This window comes from Magnolia sinica, chromosome 17 (assembly GCF_029962835.1).
Source record: "Magnolia sinica isolate HGM2019 chromosome 17, MsV1, whole genome shotgun sequence".
Lineage (NCBI taxonomy): Eukaryota > Viridiplantae > Streptophyta > Magnoliopsida > Magnoliales > Magnoliaceae > Magnolia > Magnolia sinica.
The window spans coordinates 41,007,721-41,021,264 of NC_080589.1; positions in this window are offsets into that span (position 1 = coordinate 41,007,721).

Consider the following 13,544-nt stretch of genomic DNA (forward strand, 5'->3'; position numbering starts at 1 on the left):
AGAAACCATCTGAATCAGAAAAACACATGCTTACTAGAGCATTATGCAACATAGATGCACGATAGAGTCAAAATGAGAATACGCTCACTTCAAAGTACTTGTTACCTAGATATAGGGTTCTTCATAGGATATTTATTTCAAATCTGTATCCTCGTTCTGGAAACAAAACCGAACTCACCTCTTTTATGGTTCGAATTTTGCATTCCATCATCTCTAGTACAAATGTCTGTCTTCCTTCTTTAATCTATCATTCCATCATATAATTCTGTATCCATCCTAGACACAGTGATATCTCCTTTGAATATCTTATGGCCATGTTATCCACTCATATGTGAGTAGCTATGCCTATTGGAGAGGCTCCTATTCATCACCTTATTTTCAACAACTCCAATATTAATAAGATGAATTTGAGGTTGGCTGATGGTCAAGTGGATGTGGGTGGTGGAGCTGAAGCAGTGAATGAAGAAGAAGGTAATTTAGCTCCAGATGATATAAACATGGATGATATCTTTAATGAGATTGAATCGGATTCTGAAGTTGACCCTGATTATCAGCCTTCTGATTTTGTTGAGAGGTTGCATACTCTTGAGGAACAGGTGGCTCAGATTTGTGTAACCCAGGATTCTCAATTTTCTTATATGCGCAAATATATGAGGTGCATTAACAAAGGTTTACACTAAATTGATCATCTATTCCTGCTCTCTCTTCTGGATCTGATTAAGTATTTTTTTATGGCTTGTAATAACTCTTATATACTTTGCTTTCTTTCAGTTTGTGGGACTGACTTTGGATGAACTTGGTTCATGTTAGTTACTTATATATGAACATTATTTACTTCTATCTTGCCTAGTTTGCTCCCTTATTCCTCTTTTATTTATTTTCCTTTTCCATATCTTAGTTTCTTCCTTTGTCATATTGTGATAAAAAGGGGGAGAATATTTTGTTATGATTGCTTATGGATATGGATATGGATCGTGGGTAGTAGCATTTACTTATTGTTGATGTGTGTTACTCAGGGGGAGTAAGTAAGAAGGTGTTTAGTAAGTAGTAAGAAGGTGTTTTGAATATTTCATGATAAGTGTGTTCTGGTTATTTTAATTGGTGCATTATACTTTCTTGTGTATATATGGTGCGTGATTCTTTATTGAGCATGTATTGTTTCTCTTATTTTTAATGGAATGTGTTTTGTCACAAATTTGACAAAGGGGGAGATTGTAAGTGTTATGGTTTCTTACTCCTTTGATTGTCAAATCTTGTAGTGCCAAAACCACAATCTGTGTCTTGTGTAGTACATTTTATATCTGTTCAAGGCAATGCATCACATGTACAAGGACAATGCTTGAAATCAAGAACAAAGATATACTTCTAGAAATTCAAAGATCAAGTACATTGTTCACTACTTTAAGCTTCAAAGTTCAATGTTTTAAAGCGACATCGAAAGACAAGTCAACTGGTCATACTCAAGACTCAAGGTGAAGTACAACTCATGTACTACAAATTCAAGCTTCAAAAGACCTCAAGTACAAGCTTCATCATGTGTCGAGATCTCAAGCTTCATGAACTTTAAAGATCATCTATCATCTCAAGAAAAGAAGGTTCAATGTTCATAAATCATGTCCAAGGTATGAAAGACCTTAGATAGACCTTAGGGTAGGTCATTTTATATACATAATTCAAATTAAATCATTTTATAAGTATTTGGTATGTTCTTCGACTAGTCCTGGACTCTATTCGACTAGTCCTAGCACTGGCTCGACCAGTCCAAGAAATTTCAAGACCAGTCCTAAGTTTGTTGCAAATTTTTAGAATTTTTTGTTAAGCCACGACCAGTCCAGGAGACTACTCGACCGGTCGTGTGAAAAGTGCACGACTCGTTCACAACCAGTCTTGCAGCCATGACTCAAACTCCAGCAACTATTTCTGGTTCTACACGACCAGTCGTGGACAGGTCCCACGACCAGTCATGGAACGGCTTTATCCTATCACGCTCTAAATTTCAAAAATTCGTTAGTCCTACAACCAGTCATATTGTCCATAGGACCAATCGTGAACGTGTCTTCTGCAATTATAAATAGAGCACAATTTTTAGAGTTTGATATGCAATTCAAGTATAATCAAGACATCACTCTGAGAGATAAGTTTGTAAACTTCTTAAGCTATATTTTGCATATTTAATATTCTCTTTTATTAGCTTTTTATATTTGATTTTATTTTCTACATTCCAATCTTATCTAAAAGAGAGATTGAAATTCCCACTTCTTGGAATCAAAATCAAATAGAGCTAGCCCAAGGTAATTTAAATCTAAAATTAATTTAAAACCTAAAACCATTTCATAAGTGAGTGTGGACATTGAACTTTTACTCCGACTTGGTTCTTCCGAGCTGCAATAAAAGGAGAATATCCAGGTATTTTACATTATTGTAATTTCCTTTGTTTTGGTTTCTTTTGAGATTGAGCCAAAAAAATCACATTCTTTTGATTATCTAAGGAGATCTAGAAAACCCAAAGTGTGGGGTTTTTGAATTGTGTAAGCCCACTTGAAAGACATAATTGTGAGGGTTTTAGGTGAACCTGGAAAAACCTATTTTCATAGTGAACGCTAATATCCACTGTGTGAGGATATTAGGAGTGGAGTAGCTGTGTGGCGGTTGTTTAACAGTTGGTGTACACACAGGCGAACCACTATAATTCTTTATGTTTTGTGGATGTGTGGTTTATTTTCTATATCTTTTATCATTCAATTTTGTGAGATGTATTTGTGGATGTGAATGTTATAATCTTTTCATTTCATCATTGTGGGGAATGTTGTAATAGCTTAGATTTCCTTTCTTGTAATTTCCTTTTTATTCCTCTTCAGTTTGAGTTTTTGATACACAAATCGTTCTAGTAAGGTTGTCCTGCCATAAACCCTTTGTTTTTATGGTGTAAGGTTGTCTTTAGAACAACATTTGTATCAACCTCTCAATACTAGAATTTTGAGGTTGCTTTACATTTTCGTATTGTAGATTGTTTATAGTGCTATCTTTCCTTTAATTGTTTAAATTCTACTGTTATCATTTTAATTTGGCATAGTCCTATTCACCAACCCCCCCCCCCCCCCCCCCCCTTCTCTAAGACTCAAGCTTGGCCTTTTCATCTTTAACCTCCCTCTATTTGAGAATATTTTGTATGTAAAAGTTTTAAAACATAATCTATTAAGCATCTCTCAAATATGCGATAATAATCATAGTATAAAATTTACCAACCAATGGTGTGAAATTTTAAATAAGAATGGTTCTGTAATATTAACTGATCGCAAAACTTCTGAGAACTGCTACATAGTTAGTGACTCAAGCTCATCTAAGCTATCGTGTTACATGGCCCAAACCAATGAGACCGAATTATGGCATAAACGCCTAGGACATATATATTACCGCAACTTGTATAGATTGAGCAAAAGTGAATTGGTAAGAGGTCTACCCAAAATAAAGAAAGTTGATAAAATATGTGACGAGTGCCAGATTGGTAAACAAACCAGGAGTGCTCACAAAAAGGTGAACTTCAATGCCACATTTAAACCACCCGAACTTCTCCACATGGATCTCATTCGACCAACTAGAATAGAGAGTCGAGGTGGCAAGAAGTATATTCTGGTCATTGTAGATGACTTTACCAGGTATTCTTCGGTAGTCTTCTTAAGAGAGAAATCAGAAACTCTCGACGAAGTAAAAAGAGTACCTAAACATATCCAAACTAAAAAAGAATCACAAGTCACTAAGATCCGTAGTGATCATGGTTCTGAGTTTGAAAATAGCAGTTTTAAAAAAATTTACAGTGACCAGGGAATATCACATGAATAATCTGCACCCAAAACACCACAAAAAATGAGATAGTGGAAAGGAAAAGTAGAGTACTTCAAGAAATGGCAAATGTAATGCTAAATAGTATGAAGCTTACTAAAAATTTTTGGGCTAAAGCCATAAATACTGCTTGTTATCTAATTAACCGCGTTTATACTAGAAAATCAAATAGTAAAACAGCTTGTGAAATGTGGTTTGATAAGAAGCTTACTGTCAAATACTTTCGAGTTTTCGGCAGCAAGTGCTACATCTTGCGTGACTAAGAAAATCTGGGTAAATTTGACACCAAAAGTGATGAAGGGATATTTTTAAAGTATGCTCTAAATAGTTGAGCGTATCAGGTTCTTAACAAGAGGAATGGTGTAATTCAAGAGTCCATTAATGTGGTTATAGATGATCACTTGAATACACCTGTCTCAAGTTCAAAAGATGATGAATTCCTTTTATTTGATAAACCAGACTCTTCATCTAGTCAAAATAACACTGAACTGCGGACAGTTAAAGACCATCCATCTGATCAAATCGTTGGAAACCCTCTCACTGGTATACGCACTCATAAATAACTAGAAGATATGTACAAGTGTGTGCTTTACATCTCAGATAGAACCGGCTAACGTAAAAGAAGCCCTTACTGACGAAAACTAGATTGAAGCAATGCAAGAAGAGTTTAATCAGTTTGTTAGAAATGATGTTTGGTACTTAGTTCCAACACTAAAAGATAAATACATTATCGGAACAAAAAGGATTTTTAAAACTAAGTCTGATGAACTTGATAATATTATTAGAAAGAAGTCTAGGCTGGTTGTACAAGGGTACACTCAAATTGAAGACATTAATTATGATGAGACCTTTGCCCCAGTAGCTCGTCTTGAAATTATCGGAACAAAATGGATTTTCAAAACTAAGTCTGATGAACTTGATAATATTATTAGAAACAAAGCTAGGCTGGTTGTACGAGGGTACACTTAAATTGAAAGCATTGATTATGATGAGACCTTTGCCCCAGTATCTCGTCTTGAATCAATCAGACTATTTATATCCATTGCATGCTTTAAAAAATTCAAAATATATCAAATGGATGTAAAGAGTGCATTCTTAAAAGCAATTTGCATGAAGAAGTGTACGTTGAACAACTAAAGGGTTTTGAAGACCCAAAGTATACTAATCATGTCTATCGCCTGAAAAAGGCACTCTATGGTTTGAAACAGGCTCCCAGGGCATGGTACGAGAAATTGACTAAATTCTTATTAAGTCATTACTTTGTTATGGGGAGTGTAGATAAAACATTATTTCTTAAGAAACATAATGATTATATACTAATAGTACAAATCTATGTTGATGACATTATCTATGGATTTACCTGTGCTAACATGACTGCTGAGTTTACAGATCTTATGAAATCTAAATTTGAAATGAGCATGGTTAGAGAACTAAACAATTTCCTTGGGTTGCAAGTCAAACAGCACCCTGATGGATTCTTTATCTCTCAAACCAAATATGCTCTGAACTTAGTTAAAAAGTTCAGATTTGAGAGTGGGAAAAATTTTAATACTCCAATGAGTACTACTCTAAAACTCTCTAAGGATTCAATAGGTAAGAGTGTGGATCCAAAGTTGTATCGCAGTATGATAGGTAGTTTACTTTATTTAACTACGAGCCGACCTAATATTACTTTTAGTGTAGGAATTTGTGGTAGATATCAATCGGACCCTAAAGAGTCCCACCTGATTGTTGTTAAGTGCATTTTGTGATATGTCACAAGTTCAACTAATCTTCGTCTTTGGTATCCACATGATACTAGTGTGCAATTAGCTAGTTACATGGTTGTTGATTGGGCTGGTAACATTGATGATCGTAAATCAACCAGTGGTGGTTATTTCTATGTCTGGAACTGTTTGGTTTCTTGGCTAAGTAAGAAACAAATTTTCGTATTGCTCTCCACAGCTGAGGCTGAATATATTGCTGCTGGTAATGGATGCACTCAGCTTGTGTGGATGAAGAGAATGTTAAGCAATTACAGAATTGTGTAAGAATTTATAGTTTTATATTGTGACAATTCAAACGCAATTAATATTTCTAAAAATCCAATTCAACATTCATGAACCAAGCATATTAACATTAGATATCATTATATTCATGAATTAGTGGAAGACAAGACAATTTCATTGGAATATATGTAGACCAAGAATCAACTTGAAGACATATTCACAAAACTGCTCAACAAAAACTGGTTTGTAAAATTAAAATTTCCAAGATGGATCATCTGGCTTCACATCCAACCCCTGGATCACACCTAAACATTTCTTAAAATCCCAAGGGTTGTTTTCAATCCAATCATTAGATTTTCGAATGCTCAATAAACCGTGATTTCGAAATTAGAGGTCCGCGTTGAAAGTGCCCTGGTTTGTCAATTAGCGTGAGCATTGAGTCAGCTAGACAAAGGAGCCCCATAGGAAGATTGATCAAGCGTCTGCCTCAATAGGATATGTGTCTGAACTCATCACAGGTAAATCTTAGCCTCACATCCCATGTCCCAAAACACCAGGTAATTAAAACGCTTAAAATTGCATAAAACATCCTAGGGTTTTTAGTTAGAAAACTTTTTTAAACTCAGGAAAAAACTTTAAGTTTTCTACCTTTGTCAATTTATCGATACATGGATCGATGAAATCGAACCTTTTTATTGATGTGCTCGAAGATCACTTGATATTATCGAAATGAGGACTTAAGATGTCCAGCAACTACAAAGATATCTGGACCAAATTATCGTTGCATCGATGGACCTCTTAATATCATTGAATTTTGAATCTCGAGTCCATCAGTCAACCTCGATATAATCGACATCTGGTCAGTTGTGTCCAAAATTGTACTAAGGCAAGTCATGTGATTCTTGATATATCAAAGGGCTCCTCGATATCCTCAGAATTCAAATCTCGATGATATCAATAGACCGTCGATGATATTGGATTGGGACACAATCTATCCAGCAAAGTTTCAGGTCATTTTTCTTAGATCGAGGGTCACTCCATAAAATTAATATTCAAATATTGATCATATCGAGGCAAGGTCGATGTCATCGAAAGTGGACATAAACTGTCCAGCAAGCTTATAGGAAAATTCCTTAGAATTATCGATGAATCAACATTGTCATCGATATCATCGACATTCAAATTCTGATCTTGTCGAGTGATGCTCGATCATATCTTTTACCTGAAATATTTCAAAGGCAAGTACTCTCACATTTTCAAATGTCGAGGAATCGAACCTCGTGTTAATGAAATTGGAGTTTGAAATTCGATGACATCGACACATGTTCGATATCCTCAACCAGTTGGCAAAAAGTTTCAAAAGCATTTGACAGTTGTGTTTGTATCATCGAGCAGCCTGTCAATGCTATCAAGAGTATATGCTTGATGATATCGACCTTGCTCGATGATATCAAACTCCGTCAAAAATATAACCATTTTATATCTATTGGAACATTTTTCCTATTTAATGAGAGCTTGCCCTTGGATGTTTTGGAGAGAAAATAGAGAGTGCTTTTGAGTGTTTAAACCCAGATAAAATACCCTAAGCGTTTTCTCTTATGGAAGTTCATCCTCCAATCCATCCTCATTATTGACATTCAATAGAGTGGATTGGGGAATGAACTTCTGCATTCAAGGATCTTACAACTGCCATCTTAATGGCAAATTATTAAGCTAGGATACCTAGAATGCATAAGATGATTGGAATCGCTCTGTCTCCTTTATAGGAAAACATTTAATAGAGAAGGATTTCATCATAACCTTGACCTAACCTGTCGCCTTACATTGGTAAATCATTTGAGTTGCAGTTTAAGGGAGCTGAAGATTCTTCATCGTTAAAGGAAGAGATCTTCATCAATGTGCTGAATGGGACTCATCTACTTATCTGTAAGTCATTAGAGTCTAGAGGACCCTTGTGATCATTCCTTCTGTAGAATTAGATCTAAGGTGTTTCTCACCCCTTTCAAGTCCTCATAAGAGGACTCCGATGGGAGTGTACGTGGTGGGTGCTTTGTGTTGATCCTTGCTCGATGGAGAGCATAAACTCTTTGGATCCTTGTGTAAGCCCTTGACCTATGTGGTCTAAAACTTAAGTGATATGTATTGACCCTTGCTCCTGTGTGGGGCATAAACTGTGTCGTGTAGACACGTTAGAGTCAGCCTAGTGTACGTTGTACTGGTTTGAGGTGAACCTGATTTGAAACCTTCGGTTTGAGGTGCGTCCGCCGGAAGTGGAGTAAACAAGTAGTCGAACCACTATAAAAATAACTGTGTTTGAGATTGTTATTCTTGTCTATTACTTGTGTGATTTTCTTAAATTTTTTCATACTCGATTATCTGAGATCACACCTCACACACAGTCACATCCATCGTAAACTATGATTTGCATCTTGTTTATCTTTCAAATAGTTTTCTGACTAGATCCTCTACTTAGCTTGGAAATCATTAGAGTTACTTTGAAGCAATCCTAATACATGCATATTTTCTCAGGATAAGATTGACAGGATTTTAAATGACTGTCAAATACTAAAAAGTCCTATTCACCCCCCTCTATGACATATTGGCATACTCCCACTTCAACTATAGCAATCATTACCACAATTTCAATTAGTATCAGAGCAGGTCTCTCTTAAGGGCTTCATCGCCTAAAGAGTGATCTTGACTAAAGTTGGTAATATGGCCAAAGGAGAGGGCTCATCGGTAACCAGACCCCTAGTATTTGATGGATCAAATTATACATACTGGAAGGCTAGAATGCACTACTTTCTGAGATCTTCAGATCATGATGTTTGGGATATTGTTGAAAGAGGTTATGTGCAACCAACCGAACAAATAATACCTGAAAATGGCACAACTATCACCAAACCAAAATCCAAAGAAATGTGGACAGCATTTGATAAAGAAAAACAAACCTCTGAAGCTAAAGCAATGAATGTTATCTACTGTGTTGTGTCCCAATGTAATGACCCAGGAAATTTTGTGCCAAGACCCGAGTACTACCTCTATTTCTCCTTTGTAGCTTTTTGGGGTAATTAGCGCTTATCTCGATTGCTTGTGAAATTCGCATCAATCACTTTAAACTCGATCTGCATGACTCTAAACTTGTAGATTTGCTAGCGCTATGTTACTCTGAAATCTAGGATTCATCGCTAAATCCAGTTGCTCTTGGAAATTTTTAAAAGTTCTGGATCGGACCTGGACCGCGTGTCGAAAGTCCGATAGCGATGATCTTAGGTTGTTGCGGTCACCATGTTGGACTTGACCATCACCTCAAAAATCAAGTCCATATGAAGTTCTGGGTCGATTTGATTGAGTCCGGAGTGAAGAGTGTGAGAACGGTTGGAAAGTAAATGTGATTTTATGAAATCTGAGTCGTGTCGCTTGCGCGATGATTTTAAGTAATCTGACCGTTGGATTCTGACCCAATTGTACCCTCTGATCAGGGAAGGTGGCCCAGGCATGTCCTTGTGCTTATGGACCTGATCGAGATTCAGTGACCGTTGAATTGAGTGTGGTCTGCCACGACTGATCTGAAGATCCGGTCGGTACGAAAACTCAGCTTGACCAAGATCCATGGTCAGTGAGCTTAAGTCTGACCTTTCGTGGTTATAAGCCCACCGGAAGTGCTTCGTTGGATCGTGAGAGGCCGATTTTGGTTATACCCTAAGTATACCTTGGCCTTGGGGTTATTTTCATCAATGTTTGGCCTATATATAGACCTTAAAACCCTAGCTCTCTTTTCCATACGAATTTCCTAACCCTAGCTAAGTGAGAGAGAGGAAAAGAGAGAAAGTGAGAGAGAAGTTGGTGAATCATCTTAGATTCTTTCCTGTTCTTCTTCATCCTTAAACCTTCACTTTGAATCGTTATTCCAGCGATTCTGAGTTCATCTTTGGGTTAGTTAACCTAACCCTAATCTGTGTTAGAGCTTAGAATAGTCTTTGTGTTGTTGTAGCTCATTTCTTTTCTTGCCTTAGGTTGTTCTGTCGCCGTTGACGAAGACATATCGTCTGAAATCAGTTCGGTGTTCTTTTCTGGCTTAAGGTGCGGACTTTAAGTGTATAGGTTATGGTTTTCAAGGCTTTCAATGCCAATTAATGGTTTATCCTTGCTATGGATGAGATTTCACATGCCAAATGTTATGTTTATGTTGCGTTCCTGATATGCATGTGATTTATTGAGATTTGTGTATTCTATGTGTATGTATAAAGTACCATATGCGTATAAAATATGAATATGTGATTTCCATGATTATTTGTCGTGTACTTATGCTAGATGTATGTGCGACAACTCCTTGGTAAAAGGAATTGTCCAAATGTGTGTATTTCAACATACGTCATGTATGTTGAACTATGTATTCTAAGTGTTTGTAGAAATGTCTGAATGATCTAAAGTGTACTATATTATACTATTTGTGGGCGTTGAGAAGCGATTCTCAACTCTCCCACTAGTGTGTATGATTTCCTTCATGCAAGTTACATTCCTTGTTGTTTAAATTTCAAGTCTTACTTATGCTTAAATCCATGTTAAGTTGATCTTCTCCAGATGCTTACATACCATATGATTTGAGTTGTTGTTCCATTACTATTCTAAATGGTTGATATCAATACCTGTTATAGTGGAATGTGTTTGGGACTATGAAGAGTCCAGGAAATCGGTAATCGGCCTTAAGTTCGTGGCTGAGGTTGTTTTCGCCACGTAGGACGTGATTAGACGAACCCGAGTCATATTAAAGTTGTCGGCAGTGGTTTGGCCAAGCGGAGTGTTTGCGCACTCTATGTCGTTCAACCTAACATGCGCTCGTGCTAGTCGAGTTCGTCAAGTAACCCGATTGTCCGATGTATGTTCACCATGTATGGACGCTATTGTTTGAATCTAGGGTACCAACCTTACCAGTGAAATCCTATAAACCATTGTACCTTGATCCGCTAAGACTCATGAGCCAGACATGGTGGTATGGAACACCGTGGTCGAGCTGTCGGCCTACGCTGGGGTGACGAGCCTCCCCGTAGTGACCAGTGAGCAACCAAACTCGTGAGCCGATTATGGTGGTATGGGACACTATATTTGTACTATCGGCCTACATTGATTGGTGAAGAGCCCTTTGTAGTGACCTCGAACATGCCTAGATACCGCATTAAGGTAACGAGCCTTAGTGTAGTAACGAAGGTATGATGGGCGTGCATTGATTGGTGATGAGCCCTTTGCAACGACCTCAAACCATATAATCGTATGAGATGCCCAGGACTGACGACCCTAGAATGGATCACTGTTTGGATGGTGATATGAGGAAGGTACCTTAGCTTTCCAATCCTGCTATATGAAAAGGACTAATAACAACTTGGTAATCATGTTCATGCACCGTATTTGCATGTGCTTTGTAGATGTGGCGCACTTTGAGGCGATGTCATGCGTAACGTAAGATGAAGACGCTAAGGGTGTACGCGTGAGAGCACGCATCATTTTGCATACATCCTTGCATTAACAAGAGTACTTAGGACATGTTTGATTGTTCTGCTTTATCATTACTGCTTGATTGAATTGATAACATGTTAACCTGTGCTTTATAGCTCCAGAGTTGATCACTCACTCCCACGTTAGGCGGTGTTAAACACCCACCGGACTTTGTCTTAAGTTCCGATGTTGCAAATGTTGATGCGACTTCTGGTGGAGCGGGAGATTGATGATGATGAGGCTTTCTCTTTTATATAGTTTTGGATGGGTTCTAGTGAGCCTTGTTCTGATGCACGGGATTTTGGGATTTCTTTTGGGAATTAAATGATGTAAATTGATACTTATAATTTTGATAACAACACTTACATTACGACCTGGTATGTATATGTATTTCAGGGATTTGCACATGTACACATATATCTCTTTAAGTCTTCCGCTTGCTTTCTTCACCTATCCCTGAATTATATTTGCTATTGGCTTAATCTATTCCATGTTTTATGCACTAATACAGACAACATACATCCTTCATTAAATATATTAAAAAAAAAAACCTTTGAAGCTAAAGCCATGAATGCTATCTACTACGCTATGTGTCAAGAAGTCTTTAATTAAATCAGTATGTGTGGAACAGCCAAAGAAGCATGGGACTTGTTGGAAACAACCCATGAGGGAACTAGCACATTGAAAAGATCCAAACTACAACTCCTAACATCACAATTCGAAAGTCTCAGAATGGAAGAGCATGAGACCTTCATGGAGTTTTTCACAAAACTGAATATCATTTGTAACTCCATGGGTGGATTAGGAGAAAAAGTTCTGGTCCCAAAAATCTGTAGGAAAATAATAAGATCATTACCGGAACGATTTAATTCAAAAGTCACAACTATTGAAGAATGTAGAAACATGGATGAAATGAAAGTAGAAGAACTTGTAGGTTCCCTACAAACATTTGAACTAAACTTCAAACAAACTCCTAAATCTAAAGATCCTGTCCTCAAAACTTTAAAGAATACTTTAAATGAGGAGGATGAAAGTGAAAAGGAGAATGAAGATAAGGAAGTGGCTTCGTTGGCTCAACGGTTCAGAAAGTTCTTTCATAGAAATTGTGGCCGACCATTTAAAGGAAGACAGTTGGACAACAAACATTCTATAGGTAAATCTGGTAAAAAGACCAAGGAACCTGTCATGCCACAAATCCGGGGACGGACAGCTTCCGTGATACCCCGAATCCGGCACTCGACTTCCATACACCAAGTCCTGAGTTCGGCACACCACAAGGAAGATTTTTTTACTGAATTTTTTATTATTATTATTATATACATATAATAATACCTGACCATGAAGATCCATTATTAAAATACCAAGCAACACTCTCCATTATAAATCCTGATGGTTACAGGTATAATGCTTCTCAAAAGGTACATAACGTCAACATTGCCAAATCGAAAAATAGATGCAATGCATCGAGAAAGCTAAGTCTATAAGTGTTATAGTTTATAGCCCCTTTTTGTTGTCAAATTTGTGGTGCCAAAGACACTGTTATGAAGCTTGCATACGTGAAGAACAAAGCTCTACTCAAGATCAGCTTTGATTGACAAGCACTGTTCACAAGTCAAGACTCGAGAAAGTGAGATTGTTCGACTTAATTCAAGACAAGGAAAATGCAAGATCTCAAGAAGCTTTCAAGTTCAACCTTAAGATCTCAAGAAGCTTTCAAGTTTGAGCTACATCAAGACTTCAAGCTTCATTACTTTCAAAGGTCACTCGTCTCTAAGTTTCAATGTCCTTACTTCACTATTGAGGTATGACTGACCATAGGTTGACCTTTAGAGTAGGCCATTTTGGATACATAATTTACATGTTTTATATAAGTGAGTTTAGTTTGTTCTAAGACTAGTCCTGGACTTTATTCTTCTAGTCCTAGCACTGCTTCGACCTGTCTAAGAATTTTCTAGATCAGTCGTAAGTTTGTTGCAAAATTCAGAGATTTTCTGTTAGGCTTCGACTAGTCTTAGGGACTATTCGACTAGTCGTATGAACAGTGTCGACTATTTCTTCGACCAGTCGTAGTCCTACGACTCAAAGTATAGTGTTGAAATTTGGCTAGCTTCGACTAGTCGTGAGCAACCTACGACTAGTTGAAGGAGACCTACGACCAATCATAGACCATCTACGACCAGTCGTGAAACCGCGAGATCTTATCGTGGTTGAATTTTTAAATAT